This window comes from Lepidochelys olivacea, assembly GCF_965140295.1.
Source record: "Lepidochelys olivacea isolate rLepOli2 genome assembly, chromosome: 14".
In the NCBI taxonomy this organism is placed as follows: Eukaryota; Metazoa; Chordata; order Testudines; family Cheloniidae; genus Lepidochelys; species Lepidochelys olivacea.
Window position 1 is genome coordinate 14,319,419 of NC_140424.1, and position 19,172 is coordinate 14,338,590.

Sequence of the window (19,172 nt, forward strand, 5' to 3'; positions counted from 1 at the left end):
TGCCCTACACCTGCTGAGCGCTTCTGAAAATCTGGCCATTTATTTGGGTGCCTAAGTGGGAGCTGAGCTCTTTTGAAAATCTGGCCCGTTGTGGGTGCAGAGCTCTTCTGAAAATGTCATCTTTAATCTCTCTCTGGGCCCCAGTTCCGCATCAGTAAAATGAGGCGAATACTTCCTTCTCCGATCCTGGGTGTGTCTCATCTATTTATATTTGTACATTATTTAGGGCAGGGACTACATCTTACTATGTATTTGTACAGCACCTAGCACACTAGGGACTCATTCTCACCAGAGGCCTGAAAGTGTTATCAGTAATGACCCTCATGCCTTTCTGAGAAAGAAAGCTAAAAATAAAAGGTTAAAGCCTTGAAGCAATGAAATAACTTTTTAATATCTCAAAAGATGTACAAAGATTTCCAATATGCTTTATTTCAGTTTTTTAAAATCCACCCACTGACTCATATACGTGAAGTCTGTGACAATAAGAACGCACAAATACGATGTAATATGATCAGGTTCATAATCTCAGCTGGTATTGTGCACAAGCCAAGCTTCACTTACATTTCTCAGTCACACACCAGTTCATAAAAATGAGATTCTGTTCTGGTTAAAACCGATAAGGAAAACACACAGAGAAGACTACTGAGAACATCATTGGGTCCTGAAAGTGACACCTGGCATTTCAAGAGAGACAGCAGCTTATGTAATGACCCTGACTCTGTTAGTTAACTATTCGCTGTCTAAACTAGACTCTGACACTCTAATAGGAAACGACCTATTCCTGGGGAATTGTTGCTGTAACAAAACTGCTTGTAACAGCTGGAGAAACTGTGACTAGCCACAGTGACCTTTGAATGGTTTCAGGACTTTACACTAGCCAACAAGTTAAAAACAGTTATTGTGGCATTAAAAGCTCTGAGCTAAAACCATCAACACCAAGAGAAATAGCATTCACTACATCCTTAATCCACAGCGCTGAACCAGGTGGTGTTGTAAAACATCTCACTAGGCATCTTTGAGTGCCTTTGACACTCTGGCTCACTGGGCTTGATCCCATTGAAGTCAAAGCGATGGTTTGTGTTATCATACTACCCAGGAGCCCTAGTTATAGAGCAGGACTAATTTAAATTTTTTCACGTTAACAATTAGCAGGAATATAGAAGCCTGGTATGCATATTACAGGTAGCTATTGCAGGGGCCTAGATTCCTCTAACTGAAACCATGAGACACCCAGATTAACAGATGCTGCTGCATCGTATTTTCTTTCTTTACTTTTTAGGGAACAAGCTTAAAAAGGGTCATTGGTGCCTAAAATCTTTGCAAAAGTAAAGGGTTTTACAAATGAAATGGTTTCATGATTTATTTTATTTCAATGAAAACATTGTTTCTATTGGCTGGATTTGCTCTCCCCCGCAGCATTGGCAACCCGGACATCATGACGTGGTGGAGTCAATCCCAAGGGTTTAACCTTCCCAAATAGCATATCCTAGGAACTGTATGTTGTTAGTATATACCAAATATTTACTTTTTCCATATCAGATTCCCCTTTTCTGTACCAGAAAGCCAGGCTCCCATTTAGTAATATGGGATGGTTGTGACTCCCTGACATCTGTTTGCAACCCCTTGGTTGAAAAGGCAAGGCATATACAATCAAACACAATACATTACGGTCTACCTTTAAAAAAAAAAAAAGAACAACAGGTACAGAAACTGCTGCTTGTGATGCTACATGGCAGAGTAAATATGGGCAGTTTTGGAATCCCCAGTCCTTTGTTAATTTCCCAGCCTTCACATTAAATGCAAGTACCTTCCATTAATGCAATGTCATTGGTGTGTTTAACTGCCTATGCTTTATAGGGGCAGATTCAGTGCAGCTCTGTACCCAAAATGGACAAGAGCTCAGGTGATCTGAAAGGGCCAAATTCTCAGCTAGTGCAAATTGCCATAGCGAGGCACCAATTTACACCAGCAGAGAATTTGGCCCAAAGTCTGGCTCTGTGAGGAGAGCCCGCTATCCAACCCATTCCCCCTAGAGAGAGGGTGAAAGAACAAACCACATCACAGATGTTAGTCCCATTGCTTAACAGAGTACTGGAAGGCACTCAGATGCTACACTGATGATCAATCACAATATAAGAACCTCTGCAGAACAGAACAGCGTGAGGTAGCTAGCAGACAGACGGGGAGACCAAGGCTGCAACAAAACTAATTGTCTCCTCATCTCTTTTGCTAAGGGTATGTCTACACTACGAAATTAGGTCGAATTTATAGAAGTTGGTTTTTTAGAAATCGGTTTTATATATTCGAGTGTGTGTGTCCCCACAGAAGCAAGGAGAGAAGCAGCGTCATCATCCAGCAGCCAATGTGCTGAAAAGGACATTGCCCTCCAGGACCCAGCAAGCAAGCAGGTGGGGCAGGGAGGGATGGGCATGGGGGTGTTTAGCAGCCAGTGACCAGAGATGGGGGAGAAGGGAGCAGTGACAGAGCGAGTGGAAAGGAGATTCACGGAAGAGACCAAGGGGTGGGGAAAAAAATAAGGAAGGAGCAAGGGCCAATGAGGCAGAGAATAGAGTAGATGGAGAAGTCGAGGAAGGAAGGAATTAATGGGACTGGACAGACACGGAAGAAGAGAACGAAAAGATATAGGTGCTGGAGAAAGAAAAGGGGCATTGAGAGATCAGGAGAAATTAGACTAAGGCCTGGTCTACACAACCCTGTTAGGTCAACCTAAGTTGCCTTGCGTCGACCTAGCTATGGAAGTGTCTTCACTTAAATTTGGCTCCTGTCAGCATAAGTGCCTCTCTACGCCGATTTAACACCACCACCTCCCCAAGAGGCGTAGGGTCACAGTCAATATTATTAGGTTGGTGGAGTGTCAGCGTAGACACTCGACTGTTACCAGCTCTCAGGAGCCGTCCACACTGACAATACGATCCATACAAGGGCTCCTGGTGAGGACTGCACCGCCGACACAAGAAGCCAACTGTGTGCACACACAAGTCACGAGCAATTTCATCACTGTGGTGGCTGTATGCTGACGTACGTTAAGTCGACATAATTTTGTAATGTAGACATGGCATGAGAAACAGATGGGGAAAGGTGGAAGAAAAGTAAAGCCAGGTCATATACTGCAGTTGGGAAACAGACACAGACCGGATGGCAGAGTCAGGAATAGCACTTAGGTCTCCCGACACTCAGTTCAGTGCCTTATACACTAGGTCACGCCACCTCCTTGCTGCCTGCATAACTCCTAGTGACACCAATCAGCATTATGTACTTACCAAGGGGAAAATATGCCCCTTTCTTGCAAAGTGTTGTCCTAAAGTAACACTTTGAAGGTGTGATTTTTTAGCAGGGGATTCTAATGGAGACCCTTTATAGATGTTCTCATGGTGGTCCCTTCTCCTTGTTACTGTGAATACAGTGCCCGAGTCCCTTAGACAGATGTTTCCACCAATGAATTCAGAGAACTTGAATTTTAAATGACTGATGCTCTGTGTGAGCTGGGGAAGGAAGAGGATGGCAGAGGTGAGAGCGTAACACACCCAGTTTGGGAATGTAATCAAAACAAAAACATCAAGTCACTTTCAGAGTTCTGTGGCCTGTGTTATACAGGATGTCAGACTAGATCAGGGGTTCTCAAACTTCATTTCACCATGACCCCCTTCTGACAACAAAAATAACTATACAGCCCCAGGAGGAGGGACCGAAGCCTGAGCCCACCCAAACCCTGCCGTCCTGGGTGGGGGTGGGGAGGGGCAAAGCCAAAGCCCGAGCCCCACCGCCCTTAAGGCGGGGGACAAACCCAAAGCCTATAGGCTTCTGCCTCAGGCAGGGGATCTGTAAACTGAGCCCTGCCGCTCAGGGCTTGGGCTTTGGTCCCAGACGGTGGGGCTCGGGCTTTGGCTTTAGTCCCAGGCCCCAGGAAGTCTAAGCCAGCAATTTGTACCCACCTGCAGGAGTGAATCTAGTCTGTGAGTAGCCAGAACCTCCAAATGCTTTATCTATTTTATGCTGTAGCTGTGTCATCCCGGAGTATTAAAGACACAAGGTGGGGGAGGTCCTATCTTTTATTGAACCACCTTCTGATGGTGAGAGACAAGCTTTTGAGCCACACAGAGCTCTTCCCCACATGACCCCTCTCACCAAACAGAAGTTGGTCCAGTAAAAGATATGACCTTACCCACCTTGTCTGTCTATCTTATGCACTTGTAGGGCATCCATTACCATATGTGACAGGGTCGGGCCAGATGGCTCTAGGAGAGTAATTTTTTTTTTTTGAAGCGAAAGATGTTTTTATTTGCATAACACACTTACAAAGTAAAAACAGCAGCATATGCAATGTGTAACACAGCAACCAATCACAATTGTTTTCTCATTAGCTTTAGGGGAGGGAAGTGTTCAAGCTTGCCTGGGCCCAGAGTGGAGGGCTTCCTCGACTCTCGTGGTCTTCCATCCTTCCGAGTTACCTGGTGGCCCTGAGCGAGGGGGCTTCATCGACTCTCAAGGTCTGCCACCCCCTTGAGTTACCTGGCGCCATGCCTGAGTGTCACCAACAATTCCCTCCTCTGAAAGCACCCAACAAAAGGGGCAGGCTGTGGGGTGGACAACCCGGGGGGGGGGCACATGCACCCATGTGTGAAAGGACCCCTCTAAGGCAGTGGTGTCTGCAGCAGCAATGGCTGGGGCTGGGGTCCCTTACTCTCTCCCCCAATCAAAGGGTCAGACAAAGGGAACCGGACGGGGACACCGAGCAGAGAACCTCAGACAGCGCCCACCGCTCCTCAAAAGCATCAAGGGAGTCGGTGGATGCTGCCCAGAGGAACTCCGCCCGCATACATGAACGGACCGAGGATCGGAAAACAGCCCCACAGTCACAGGAAACTCCATCGGCCAACCTTCTCTCTCTGGTTTTATAGATGGCCGTTTTAGCCAGGGCCAGGAGGAGGTTAACTAGGAGATCCCGTGACTTTGTGAGGCCTCGGATGGGGAGTGCATAAATAAAAAGGTGAGGGGAAAAATGCAACCAAAAACGTAATAGGAGATTTGTGAGGAGCTGGAACAGGGGCTGCAGCCTGGCGCACTCCAGATATACATGCGCCAGGGTTTCCCTCACACCACAAAAGGGACAAGTATCTGGGATGGGGGTGAACCGCGCCAAGTACGTGCCCATGCTCACAGCTCTGTGAAGGAGCCACCAACTGATGTCCCCGACGGGCCTTGGAACCAAGGTGGAATACAGGCTGGCCCACCGGGGCTGCTCACCCTCCAAAGGTGGCAGAAGGTCTCACCACTTTGTGTCTGGGCGGGACACTAGGGTGAGGGCGTGAAGGGTGTGGAGCGCGAGCATGTATAGATGTTTCCTTGGCGCGGTTTGGAAGCGTACCGGCTGCAGTTCATGCAGCCGGCTCGCAGTGAAGGGGTGCGGGGGGTCAACTGGATCTGCAGGGCACGGGTCCAATTAAAAAGTCCGGCGGGCCTAGGGTAGAGGGTGGGGGGCATGCCCTCAAGCAGGACCCGGTCGAGGTAAGCTCAAGCAGCGGGCGGCAAAGCGGCCTTCACCTCCTGAAGTACGCGCCAGGGGGTACGAGGTCTGGAGAGCCCCATGCGCCGGGCGAGCGTCAGGGGATCCAGCCAGTCTCCCCGGTCGTAGTCCAGGAGGTCTCCGACTCTCGTGACTTCTGCCAGGATCAAGATCTGGCACACCGAGCGGGACTCTCCCACCTGCACACGGAGCTGGGGGTTGTGTAGCAGGGGCTCCGCGAGGAGATCTACCCCCTCGGTGGCCGCCACGGAGCTGGTCGTTAAAAACAGTTTCCAAGTCCGGAGGAGGTCCTGGTAGAAGACTGGCAGCCCAGAGAGATCTCGCGGAAGACCTTCCGGATGGAGATAAAAGAGCTGCCGGTCATATCGGAGCCCTCAGATGCGGAGCAGGATGGTGTGCACCAGTGTGCTCCATGCCGAACTGCCTGCACCATAGAGGAGCCTCTGTAGGGCCTGGAGGCGGAAGACACGGACCTGAGTGTGTAGACACTTCAGGCCCTGTCCTCCTTCCTTCAGGAGTAGATGAAGGACTCCTACAGGGGCCCAGTGCGTTCCTGACCAAAAGAACCCCAGAATCGATGTCCAGAGGTTGGTCAGGAAACCTGGGGCCGGGACCAGGGTGTTGAGCCAGTAACCAGAGCGTGGACAGAACTAGTTGATTAAGCACCAGCGCTCTCCCTCGGAGGGAGAGACATCGGAGTAGTCCCGTCCATTTCCGGAGCCGCTCTATCACCCCGCCCTCTAAATTTTCCCAGTTCTCCAGCGGAGAGGGATGTGTGGCAGAAAGGTAAACGCCGAGGTAGAGTAGCGGACCAACGCTCCACCGGATGGTCTGAAGTGCGGGTGGGAGGGAGCTCGCCTGCCGCCAGTCTCCTATCGCCAAGCCAGAGCTCTTGACCCAGTTGACCCGGGCAGAGGAGGCTGCTGAACAGATGGCCTGGCAAGCCTCCACCCGCGCCAAGTTGCCGGGGTCCTGGATCATGAGGCGCACGTCATCGGTGTACGCCGACATGTCCAGCCGCAGCTCCAGCTCCCACAGCACCAACCCTGTCAACCTCCTGCGGAGGAGACAGAGGAAGGGCTCGATCGCCAGAGCGTATGGCCGGCCCGAGAGGGGGCATCCCTGCCATACTCCTTGCCCGAAGCTGACCGGTTCAGTCAGGGTCCAATTGAGCTTAACCAGACACTCTGCGGAAGTGTACAGCACCCGAAGAAAACCCACAAACTGGGGTCCGAAGCCAAACACCTGCAGAGTGCTCAGGAGGTACCCTATCGAACGCCTTCTCCTGATCTAGGGACAGGAGGGCGAACGACAGACCATCTCTACGCCCGAGTTCCAAAAGGTCCCGAACCAGAAATAGGTTATCAAAGATACTGCGGTCCGGGACGGTGTAGGTCTGGTCTGGGTGGATCACGTCCGCCAGCACAGACCCTAGCCGCAGTGAGATTGCTTTCGCTACCATTTTGTAGTCTGTGCTGAGGAGCGAGACGGGACGCCAATTTCGTAAATCGCAGAGGTCCCCCTTCTTCGGCAATAAGGCGAGCACAGCTCGCCTGCACGAGAGAGGGAGGACCCTGCTCTGCAGAGACTCGGCCCAGACGGTGACTAGGTTTGGGCCGAGGACATCCCAAAACACACGGTAGAACTCCACGGTCAGCCCGTCCATGCCTGGAGACTTATTAGTGGGCATACGACGGAGACTTCCGAGAACTCGGCCAGAGTGAGAGGCAACTCTAGCCGGTCTCGGTCACTCGCGCTGACCGTAGGGAGCTCCTCCCAAAGCACCCTGCAAGTGCTAGGGTCGGTCGGATCCGGGGAGAAAAGACTTGCATAGAAGGCTCGGGTCCTCCGCACATCTCCGCCAGTTCCGTGAGGGGGGTGCTGTCTTCTGCCAGGAGGCAGGTGACGTGCTTCTTGGCCCCCCTCATTTTCTCCAGGGCATAGAAGAAGCGGGAGCCGCGATCCCTCTCCCAAAGGAGGTGGATGCGGGATCGAACAAAGGCGCCCTGGGCCCGATGGTTCTCGAGGGCCTGGAGCTCCTCCCGCTTCTCCCAGCACGCTCCGCAGAGGAGCGGGTCTTCGGGGCTGGTGGCCAGACGTCTCTCCAGCTCTAAGACCTCCCATTCCAACTGCTCTATCGCCGCATTTCTCCGTCGGCTGGTGCCCCGGGTGTAGTTGTGTCGGAAAAGCCTGGCACGCACCTTCCCCAGGTCCCACCATCGCCGCGCCGAGGGAAAGGCACGCCGCTGCCCTCGCCAGGCCAGCCAGAATTCCCGGAAGGACGTCGCGAAGCCCTCATCCTCCAATGGGCTGTTGTTAAAATGCCAGTAGCCCGGCCCCAGCCTCTCTGCACAGAGGGAGGCTGTCACGGTGGCTAGGTGATGGTCAGAAAATGGGGCCAGTCGAATGCTGAAGGAGTGGGCTCGTGAGAGATGGAAGCATGATAGATAAATGCGGTCCAACCGGGAGTGGCTCGACCGATGGGCTTCCACCCGGCCAAAGGTGAATGTGGAAGTGTCATCCGGGTGGTGGTCACACCAGATGTCCACTAGGGAGTGATGTTCAACTATGTCCGCGGAAGCTGGGCACTGCTCAGTCCCCGAGTGGTCTCGCTCCTCGAGGGTGGTATTAAAATCCCTCCCAGGACCAGGCACTCGTGAAAATCTAAGGTGCCGAGGAAGGCGGACGCCTGCCGATAGAATTGCAGCCGCTCCGGGCCTGATGTCAGGGCATAGACGTTAATAAGGTTAACCACGAGCCTCTCTATATAGACCCGGAGATGCAGCAGGCGACCCTGCATGGCTTCGGCGACCCCTAGCACCTCAGGCAGTAGGTCGGGGGAGAACAGGGTCGCCATTCCAGCCTGCTGAATCGTGGAATGGCAAAAGTAGACCCTGTCCCCCCACTCCAGCTGCCAACTATCTTCGGCGGTCGGATCCGTATGGGTCTCCTGCAGGAAAATTACAGAGTACCCTCCCTCCCGAAGGAAGGAGAGCACCTGGGACCTGCGGAGAGCCATCCTACAGCCCCGGGTGTACAACGTTGCGATGGTGAGAGGTGCCATGGGGAGGGCCGGGGGGGATCCTCACTGGCAGGGATGCTTACATCCCCCAGCGGGCCGCGTGACAGTCCCTGACCCATCCCATAGGTGAGTAATTGGTCACGGAAGACGCGGACCTGCCAGTAGGCCGTGGCATCCTGCTTCCCCGTCCCTTTACCTTCCCCCATGAGGGCCCTTGTGGCCCGGAGGATTTGAAAAAAATCCCCCCATCGCTGGAGAGCAAGCTGTACCTTGTTGTGGGAGCCACGGACATCCTCTAAAAACTTCCGCAGCTCTTCTCGCAGCTCATGGGGGGGTGGGGTTACGGTTTCCCGGTTGTTCCCTGGTGGGGCCCTTGGTGCAGCCCCATGGCCCACTAAAATGGGCAAGCAGGGTGCGGAGCCCCAACGGGGTGCCTGATGGGCTGGAGCTTCTAGGCCCGCCTCAAACCCTGGGGTGATAGGGGATGATGGAGGGAAAATAGCAGCTCCTAATGGGTCGGGGCAGGAGAACACAAAGGCCGCTCCCTGGGGGTCATCAGTTGGAAAAGGGAAGGAGACAGCCCCGGAGGCGGCGATAACATCGCAGGAGGTAGACTGGATAGGGGTAGGGGCAGAGGCAAGGTTCTTGGTTTCGGGAGGCAAGCAGCTGGATGGTGGCGCCTCCCGATCAGGCTCGAGGGTTAAGGGGGTAGGGAGGGAGTTCTCAGTGATACCGGGCGTGGGCTCTATGGTGGATTTAGCGGCTACAGCATCAGGAGGTGGATTATCTTCTGTTGGGCCCCCGCCCGGGAAGGAAATCGATTGCTCCGCACCAATGGGGGATGCCCCTGGCGGCTCGTGTCCCGGCTGCATGGCGCCAGCTGTCACCTGAGCAGGCTGGGTGGTTGTCAGTGGGGTGCCATCAGTGGCCGGGTCGATGGAGGAGTCCAGGGGCTCCTCGGAGGTGGGAGCAGAAACAGCAGTTAGGGAGAGGGAGCATGTGGAAAAGAGGGGTGGAGTGAGGTCGCCCAAATCGAGGTTTGCTGGCAAAAGGTAGTCCTCCCCCTGGGCGACCGGGGTCAGATTTAGGGCCTCGATCTCCTCGAACATGGAGGAAAGGACACTTTCTGTCGCCCCGGGGTTCTCCCTGCTGGCACCCGCCACAACGGTTGCCTCGGGGTTCACGGGGGCTTCGGGTAGTGTCAGGACAGAAGGGGCTTCCTCAAGGGTCTCGGAAGGGAGGGTCTCCCATGGAGGGGAGACACTACCTTCCGCTGCTACCACGTCTTTCCTAGCTGACACCGGTGGATGGGATGCACTCATGGGCAAAGCGGAAGGTTCGGCATCGGTGCCCCCCTTCCTGGTCTTCCAGGGGGCCTCCGCCTCGGGGAGATGAGGCGGAGTTCGAGCCTTCCGCTTGCCTCGCTTCCTCTGGACTAGGGCCCAGCCCTCCATGACATCATCTGGGAGCTGGTTAGCAGGGGTCGTATCAGGGGGTAAAGGCGATGGCTCAGGGGCTTGTGGGGGGGGTGGCATAAGGGAGGGAGGATTCTCCCTGGGGCAGGCTCTCTCCCATGCCTGGTGGTATCTCTGCCACATCCTCCTCCATAGGTCCCGCCAGATTGTCAGCAGCAAGGGCGGGGCTCTCCTGCTCATCTGGGCGTTGTAGGGGAGGTGCCCCTTGAGCCTGAGCGGGAGAAGTGGTGGTCCGAAGAGGAGGGGGGGGCAGGTTCGGGTATCGGGCGGCCAGGGGCGTCGGCAATGATGGGGCTGATGTCCTGCCGGGTCTCGGGGATCCCAGGTGCCCCTCCTTGCAGAGCTAAGGGGCAGTCCCTCCGGAGAATGCCCTGACGCCCGGCAGAGGTAGCACCGGGCTTCCCCCATGGAGAAATTCACCCGGTAAAGGGCCCCCTGGTGGGGGACTAGGAAGGACCCCTCGAGCGCCTCTCCGTCACGCGCCGCCGACAGCAGTAGAAGCTGCACTTGCCGGCAGAAGGAAAAGATGTGACGGAGGTTGGGGTCCTTGCAGCCCAACGGAAGAGGGCTGATGACAGAAACAGGTTTCCCTAGGGTGGAAAGGGCGGGTAACAGGGCAGCACTGGGGAGAAAAGGAGGGACAGAGGTCAGGAGCAGGCAGATGCCCAGGTCCTCCAGCGGCTCTAGGGGGACAAACACCCCATCCCCGCCACGCCCCTCTCCACCGCCTCCTGGGCAGCAGCCTCTGATGCTAAGAAGATGACAACCTTCCCATACATTTTGGAGGCCGCCACAATGCCGAGGCCCCACCATCCTCTCCAACGCACGCACGTAGGTCTCCACGTGGGGCGAGGCGGGCACCAGGAGGCATTGGACACCGTGCTTCCTTGTCATGGTGGGGAAGGGGCCCCGGCCACTGTTGATGGTGGCGGAGGCGGTGGGTGGGAGAGATGACGAGGTGGCAGGCGGGGGGGCTGCCGCCGCCCAGGCATACATCCTGGGGGGTGAGGGAGGGACACCCGCAGAGCCGGTGGAGGGGGCAGTAGGGAGGGACGCCGTGGTCGGTGGCGGGGCTGCAGCAGTGGGGGTGGCCCCTGCCATGGAGGGCCTGGTGGTTTTAGTGGGGCCCTTCCCCTTCTTCTTGCCCTGGCCTTTCCCGCCGGCTGGGGGGGCTCCCCTAGAGTCTGGGAAGGTGGTGGGCATGGCAGCGGTGGAGGTCACCCTGGTGCCCTCCGTTGCCGATGCCCCAGCAGGGGCAGTGGCAGGTGATTAACAGGAGTTGGGGTCAGGTAGAAAGGGACAAGCTGTGGGGTGGACAATTCGGGGGGGGTGGGGGGCTGGCACATGAACACCATACGCTTGTCCAGAGAGTCCTGTTTGGTTGGCTGGTGCTTCTGGCCCACGCGGTGGAATCACGGCGAGCAGCTGAGTCCAGAGGCAGATGTTAGACAGCCAGCAAAGATGGTGGAGTGGGGGGGTGAAGATTGTAGTGTGGGGGTTGGGAGGACACAGATGGATCGGGGGGCAGCTCCGTGCCACACCCCCGTGTCCCTACAAACACAGTTAAGACACAGTCAAGGCCTCCCCCCACATGAGAGCACAGTTCGAAAGTTACTCAGTCTTAGGCCCCCTCCACGGTGATGTGTAGATTCCCTGGGCGGTGTTCCTCCAGTGGACGGCTTTTTGTCTGTCTGTTCCGGGCTTTCTTTTTTGCATTCCAGAAATGCCGGAGCAAGTGATAAGAGTCCTCTTGACTGGAGAAGGGTCCGCAGACAAACAGCAAGTGGCTGGGGGCTGGGTCCTTCCACTCCCCTCCTCTGGGGAAGCGGGCCGGCAGGCCCCCCCCCTTGGGGGGGGGGGTTTCAGCTGGAGTGGCAGCAGCGTCTGAGGGCGGGGCAGGGGAGCAATGGAGAATGGCGCTGAGACTGGCCAGGCTTCTGCACCAGTCCCAGGCACCTCCGCTCCGGGGAGACAGGTGGGGCCCCACAGGTGACGGGAAGCAGAGACTGCCCAGAGCTGGAATTGCACTGGGGTCTGGCCAGGGGGAGTGGGGCCGAGGAGGCAGAAGGCAGGCAGGCCAAGAGGAGCAAGTGGTGGGTGGGGGGAGTCAGCGGGGGATCGGGCCGCAGTGCAAGCGGAACTGGCCAGGGCTCCTTCTGAGCATGGGCCCGGCTCCATGGAGCCACTGTAAACCCGGGACTGTTTCTAGGTGCCTTTCATCCAGGAGACTCCAACAGCATTTGAAAAACGTAACAGAGCTCACTGATGCGCAAGCCACTTTGGGAATGCAAAGCAGCTGCTGATGGACAGGACAGGAGAGTTTAGGACCACAAGGATGCTTTGTTCACCTGAAAATACAGGGGCAGGCAGAGGTAGGGAGGATGTAATTACCAACAGTAGAACTTGAGCAGGACACCTAGGTTACTCTTTCAGAAAGGTGCCCTGGGATGCTCTAATTAGAGCAAGCAGTCAAGTTTCTGCTTCGCCTCAGAAACACACCGTCTCCAGCAGCACAGTGTTCCCTAAAACCAAGGTGGCTAGTGATCCAATACTGACTGCAAGGGTAGAGTGCCACCATCTCACTTCTCTCATCTGACAGGTCTTCCCAGAGGCCTGCCAGCCAGGTAATGTCCCAGTCCTGCTAGCTCACAACCTAACACGAAAGGGCTGCATTTACACACAGCATCCCTCCCTCGGGAAGCGCTTACATTCAGGGTTTAGCTGCATCAGACAGCCCAAACCAGGGACCGGCTTTATAATGTAATATTTTATATTTGCAGTTATTCACAAAGCAAGTGCAGGCACCAGACAAGTCTTTCTAGAAAACAACAGAACAGGTTCCAGAGGTTCAATGACATTCGATCCTCTAAACATCTGAAGCAGGGAACCTTGAAATGGAAAGGTTAGCAAAGCACCCTTCACTTTTCTTAATCATTCCCTTTTCCTCCGATCAGACATGCCTCCTGTGCAGAGTCCTGTGTGCGTCAGAGTGCAATTCAAATACAAGGTTGCTTTCATTCATTTAGAAAGGATGCAGTCATGTTAAAAATCGTGGGCCAAGGTTCGGACCTCCAGCCCAGAGTGTAAATCCTGAGTAACTCTGCTGACATCAGTGGAGGTGCTCTGTACGGACGCCAGGGAAACTGAGACTGGAATCTTGGCAAATGATTTTTAACCCGACTACATCCTAAAGCAGGGGCTAAGATTCTGCTTTCCATTTCAATCAGTGTATAGCTGGAAGAGCTCCAGCAAAGTCTGGATTTACACCACTGGACCTGAGATGAGAATCTGGCCCATTACTTAAAACCAAAATGCTATTTCACTTGTCAGTGTTTCTAACAATACTCAAGAATTAAACCAGATAAAACATTTAAAGTCTAGTTTAACATTTCATCATTTATGCAGTTTGGTTGTTTTTCGCAATTCATTCAGCATGGACAATGAAACTAGACTATATAGTCAATTTCGCTTCTGCGGCCAGTTCCAGCTTTTGGGTTGCAAATCCTGCAAGGGTTCATTTAAAAAAAGAAAATCCTTTTGTTTGGTTTTAATCTATGAAAATGTTTGTTAATATGAGGTTTTGTAGGCAAAAATACTTGCAAGACAGAATCCTCACCTTTTGGGGCTAACCTGCCTGCGTAGTGTCACTTTAAAATACTTTCAGTCTTATCTTCCTGGTCATGAACTGCTACCTACAACAGCACAGCCTCATACTGCCAATTCTTAATCAATGCCTCCAAGTGCCAGCTTGAGTCCTAACGGAGGTAGCAGGCAGCCTGTCAAATCCTTTCCCTTTGATTCTTCCTTCTCTGGCAGGAATGGCAGATACGCCACAATGATTCCCCCCCACCTCATCCTGTCCCTCTGACATACTGATGACTCTGAAGCATGGTCCTGACCAGTGTGCCAACCCCAACCCTTGGCACAGTGACAAGCAAAGCATGCTGGGTGAAATTCTGGCCCTGTTGAAGTCCATCAGAATTTTGCCATTGACGTCAATGGGGCGAGGGTTTCACCCCCCACATCCAGTCATTGCTCCTGGAGAGGGAAGTGTGAATTTCACCCTTGTCTCCCAACAAATCCACAAAAATATGCTATAGCTGCTCATGTGGGATTAAGTGAGGGAGGATGATCCACATAAGGAAGGGCCAATGCTTATGTAAACGCCCCTCATTTATAGCTCCTGCAAGCCCCAAAATGGAGTAGATTGTCCATGACCCAGCAAACGGCTCAGCTGCGGCAATCTTCCACTAAGCATAGCATGGAAGGAGTGCCAGCTGGCGTTATCGGCAGAAGCAGGTGAGCAGACAGGCCGAGTATGGAAGGTGAACACGGAATGGAAATGTAGTCTGGAAACCCAGGAGAGAGAACAATTGAGGCAAAAGAGAGGAATACCAAAAGAAATGTGCCCCTGACTGAGGTCTGAAAGGGTAAGTACCATGCCCTTAGAAGGGCTGCTGTACCCGGGCCTCTCTCTCAGCTCTGGAATGGTGCGCACCTTATGACACATGCTGGAAATGTAATGTCCAGTTACATTAATTAAAAAAAGAAATGACAGCGAAATGAAAAGGGACCATCTGATCCATGGACACAGTGCCCTGCATTCATTTATATTCACCAAAAGATGGCTGGGTACGCTGGGGATGAGGCAACTAAAAACAGTAAGGGAAATTTCCCACGGAGGGAAGAAATATCTAGTTACTCAACAAAAATAAGCTACTCCAACCTGAACAACTTTATTTGTTGCTTTTCATCACGTCCCTAAATAGCTCCTCAAAGCAGCTGCTGCAGATTTACATCTCACTCTGTTCTATTCCCCTTCTAGCCTTAGGAAACCTGTTCAGGAAGCCCTGTTATGCCAAAGTAATTAACACACAGGAAGAAAAAAAACCTACAGCCAATTATGGAAATTGGAGCTATGGAGCACTCCTGCCTGCACCTGAGAGCCAATAGCGCCCCCTTCCTCTTCCATTTGGGATTTCTCCAGGAGAGAAGAGATTTGATAAGGAGTACAAAGCACATCAGAGTAGAGTATGGAGGGCTTTGGGCATCAGGCCTAGGCACAGAGAGAAGCTCAGGCATTCAGCCGAACTAGGTGTCTAGAACCAAATATATATTGATCTGACAGAGGGTTTTAGCTCAGAGGTGTAGCTCCACTGAAAGCCAAAGGGATGAAATTTCCCTAATGTAAGTTTCTCCTGACCCAATAGTGCTACAGGTGTGTTACACACAGGGCATTAAGCTTCCCTCTAGTGTGGTCCTCAACCATCTAACTTGAGGCTAAAGTTGTTAACTTAGAGATTGAGGTTTGGTTGGGGTTAGCTACCCCTGACCACTTTAGCCACATCCTGGGGGTGAAATCCTGGCCCCACTGAAGTCACTAGGAGTTTTGCCATTGACCTGAATGGGGCCAGGATTTCACCTTTGGCGTACAGTATAAATTCCTGCGATGGAACTAGTAACCCCAAGCCAGAAGTATAAAGGAGATGCTGACACAGACCCAAACACCTAGGTGCAATAGTCACAGGAGAGCAGCAAGCATCTGGTAGAGAGCCAACTGGTGATGTGGAGGATGCAAAGGGAATGTGGAATCTTCCTTCCTTCCTCATGCCTCACCCCCTTCCCCCACACTCCTCCAACTCAAAAGTGGCTTTGACCCTTGAATCAAAATTTTGCATCTAGTTAGTCCTGCAGATGGCCCCATTTTGTAAGACTTCGGGACAGGGTGGTTGGAAGCCTACTTTAGGATCAGGTTGGCCATAGGCCATCCCACGCCCCACGTTCTGAGAGAGGTGGGTATAACTCCATGCACAGCCAGTGATTTTTGCTTAAAAAAAACAACAAAAACAAAAACACACAAGGTTCCAAAAGGACAAGTAGGGTTTTCTGCCTGTGTCCAATGTTCTCAGAAAGTTTTGCTGTTGGAGTCAGCACACTCTGGTGCCATCTGTTCCCAGACCCAACAGCCATTAAAGACAGAGTCACGCAGACGCGAAGAAGGGATGCCGCCCTGGGTGATTCATATGTGTTAACGTCGGGGGAACTTTCAAAGCGGGACGTTGCCTTGGCCAACAGAGTAATTGAGGAAATTCATCTAAATCCATTTTTATGATTTCATTAAACAAATAGCTTTTTAAACAATGCCTCTCCAGTCTCGCTAACTCGCTCTTAAATCATGCCATTCCTCTTCCCCACGGGAATGTAAATGTAATGCGGGACCTTTCCCTTCGGCTGTAATGGATATTAAATAACCAAGTTTCAAGGCAGCATTACCCTCAGGTGGTTCAGTCACTTTAAATACACATTTCCATAAACAGTACGTGAGTTAAGCAGGCAGGAGGCTGCCCAGTTGGTGCTCATGAGAAAGAAAATGCGTTTATAAACACCGTGCTAAGAAAGTGACAGACTGAAGTGCCAGCTGACAGTTCCATGCCCCACCATGGAAAAGCACAAGCCTGGAATGGCAGGAATGCTACCAGGACAAACAGGGGCAGGAGTTTCTGGGAACCTGCTTGGATTTTTTCCTATGCTATGTCTTTATCAATTTGCCAAGCAGCCCCCTGACAAAGGAAAGAACAGCCTCCATGGGAAGTGGAGTCACTTCCTGGGCACTTGGCGTGGTGACAGCGTGTCTTCCGGGGGACAATATCAGAGCCGCACATCCCTCCTGAGGCTGAAAGCAAGAACAGCTCGAGAATGCAGCCCCCGTCTAGATGCTGCCAAATGGCAGAGGAAATGTAGCTGCTTCCCCATTTCACAGATGAGGAAACTGAGGCATGGAGAGGTTATATGACTTGCCCAGAAGCACTGAGGAATAGCAGCCAGCTATCCTGACCTGCTCTAACCAGTTGTTTTTCTCCTCTATTAGAAAAGCGACATTATCTTGACTACATCCCAAAACACAACTGAGTCAGGGGACCAGGATGCACCATCTTTAAAACGTACAACATCTTGCAGGGAAGGGACTTTTCACTGTTGTAACCGAGCCATGTAATCTGACTGAACCCTCAGACATGCCCAGAGTGTTAGCCAGTTTCCAGAGCAGGGCCATGGTTCAGTTACATGACAATGGATGTGGTGTAACTGGGTGTACAGACCTGGGCCATGTAGTCTAGATGGGTTCTTAAAATAAAGGACATTCCTCACCACATTCCAATCTTTTTATTGGCCTCAGCTGTTTTATACTGTTTCACTGAGGGTAAGCTGTGACACAAATCATCAGGGAAATTTAACTTAAAGGCCAGTACTGTCTTTACTTCAAGCTCTTCAGTTCTCTCCCCCTTCAGAAGCAGGAGGGGAAAGGCAGGTGCATCATGCTCAGCTTTGCATTTCTTGGCTTCTTATCCATTACACAACTGTGACAAAGGAAACTGAATTTCTGTGTACTGGTAGCTTCTCTTGCTATCCCCAATGCCACTTTCGAGAGAGGAAGAAGCGGGGGCAACTTACCAGCAATGTTCACCATCGCCACCTGCTGGACAAACATTTCGAACAGAGCAGCAGGATTTCTTACTGCTCATGTCACACACATTTCGGAACCGCATTGTAGCAAGGGTGAGAGGTAACTGAATCACAGAACAGAACTGTAGGTCTGGAAGGGACCTGGAGAGATCACCTAGTCCAGCCCCCTTTGCTGCTTGCAGGACCAAGTGAACCTAAACCAGCCCTGACAGTGTTTGTCCAACCTGTTCTTAACCTCCAGTGCTGGGGATTGATTCCACAACCTCCCTTGATGCCTATTCCAGAGTTTAACCACCCCTTGCTGCAGATTAAACCCATTACTTCTTGTCCCACCCTCAGTGGACATGGAGAACAATTGACCCCAGTCCTCTTCAGAACAGCCCTTAATGTATTTAAAGACTTAGCAGGTCTCCCTCCCACCCAGTCTTCTTTTCTCAAGACTAAACATGCCCATTTTTTAACCTTTCCTCATAGGACAGGTTTTCTAAAGCTTTTGTCATGTAGCCCCTTCCCTGAGGTGTAGCTCAAGCCTCCTCCATGGCACTTGCTACTTGGAGCGGCAAGCATCTGCAAGGTTAATTCTGCCCAGAGGTAGTAAAAACAATTCCACATGGCACCAACCCACAAAGGGAACACTGCTACAGAGCTCCACCCTGTTTAGAGCACAGGGAGGAGGTGAGTGAGTCTTCAGTCCTCCATCCACAGCAAGTGAGAAACACCTCCAGCTTGTCTCCCATCCTTCCACATACACACTGCAGAAGAATTACCTTGCAGCCACCATTCCACTATGAATGCAGAGCCCCATCTGCCTCACCCCACCCTCCTGTATTACTGACACTTGAATAGCTAATAATAAAAATAATCTCATTTAGCGCTTTTCATCCAATCTCAGAATGCTTCGCAGTCTTAATGTATTTATGCTCAACACCCGTGTAAGGCAGGGCAGTTCTGTTATCCCCATTGTACAGATGCGGAACTGAGGCACGGAGACACCAAGTGACTTGCCCAAGGTCACACGAGAAGTCTGCGGGACAGCAGCGATATGAACGCGGGCCTCCCACCTCCTAGGCCAGCACCCTAATCACTGAACCATCCTTCCCCTTCGCATGTGATTGACTCAGGTACTTAGTTGTAAGTGGAGAATGGACAGAGATATCTGGGGAGAGCTAAGGTTGGTTGTGGATCCTTACCCTCAAATGTCCAGGCTTTCAAAGGTTTACGATCCCAATGGTCTAATAACAGTATTTTAAAATTGATTAATACTCCCTACTTTAATGGTATCTTAAAGGGATTTTTAAAACGTGGGAATTAACTGAGTCCGAGATGGCTACTGTTGTGTGGGAGGTGAAAAGGGGAGGAGTAAGGAACCAGGCCACTGTACCTCATGGCAGGTGAGCTCCTTTTGAAGTGCAGCGCTGCACTCTGAACAGCTGAACCCACGAAGAAAGTGGGAGAGGAAAGCAGAAGCGGACAGGGCATCATTTCAGACAGGGAGGCAGCCGCCCCGCCCACAGGAAAATCTTGTAATCATCTTTCCTAGGCTGGCCACCTAATGCAGCAGGAGAGCCGAGTCTCAGAGCAGACAAAGTAGAGACACAGAAGGCTAATGAGCCGCTCGCTCTTTCAGACCAGGGATCACCGCTTCATCAAATGTCGGTGGTCGCTCAGC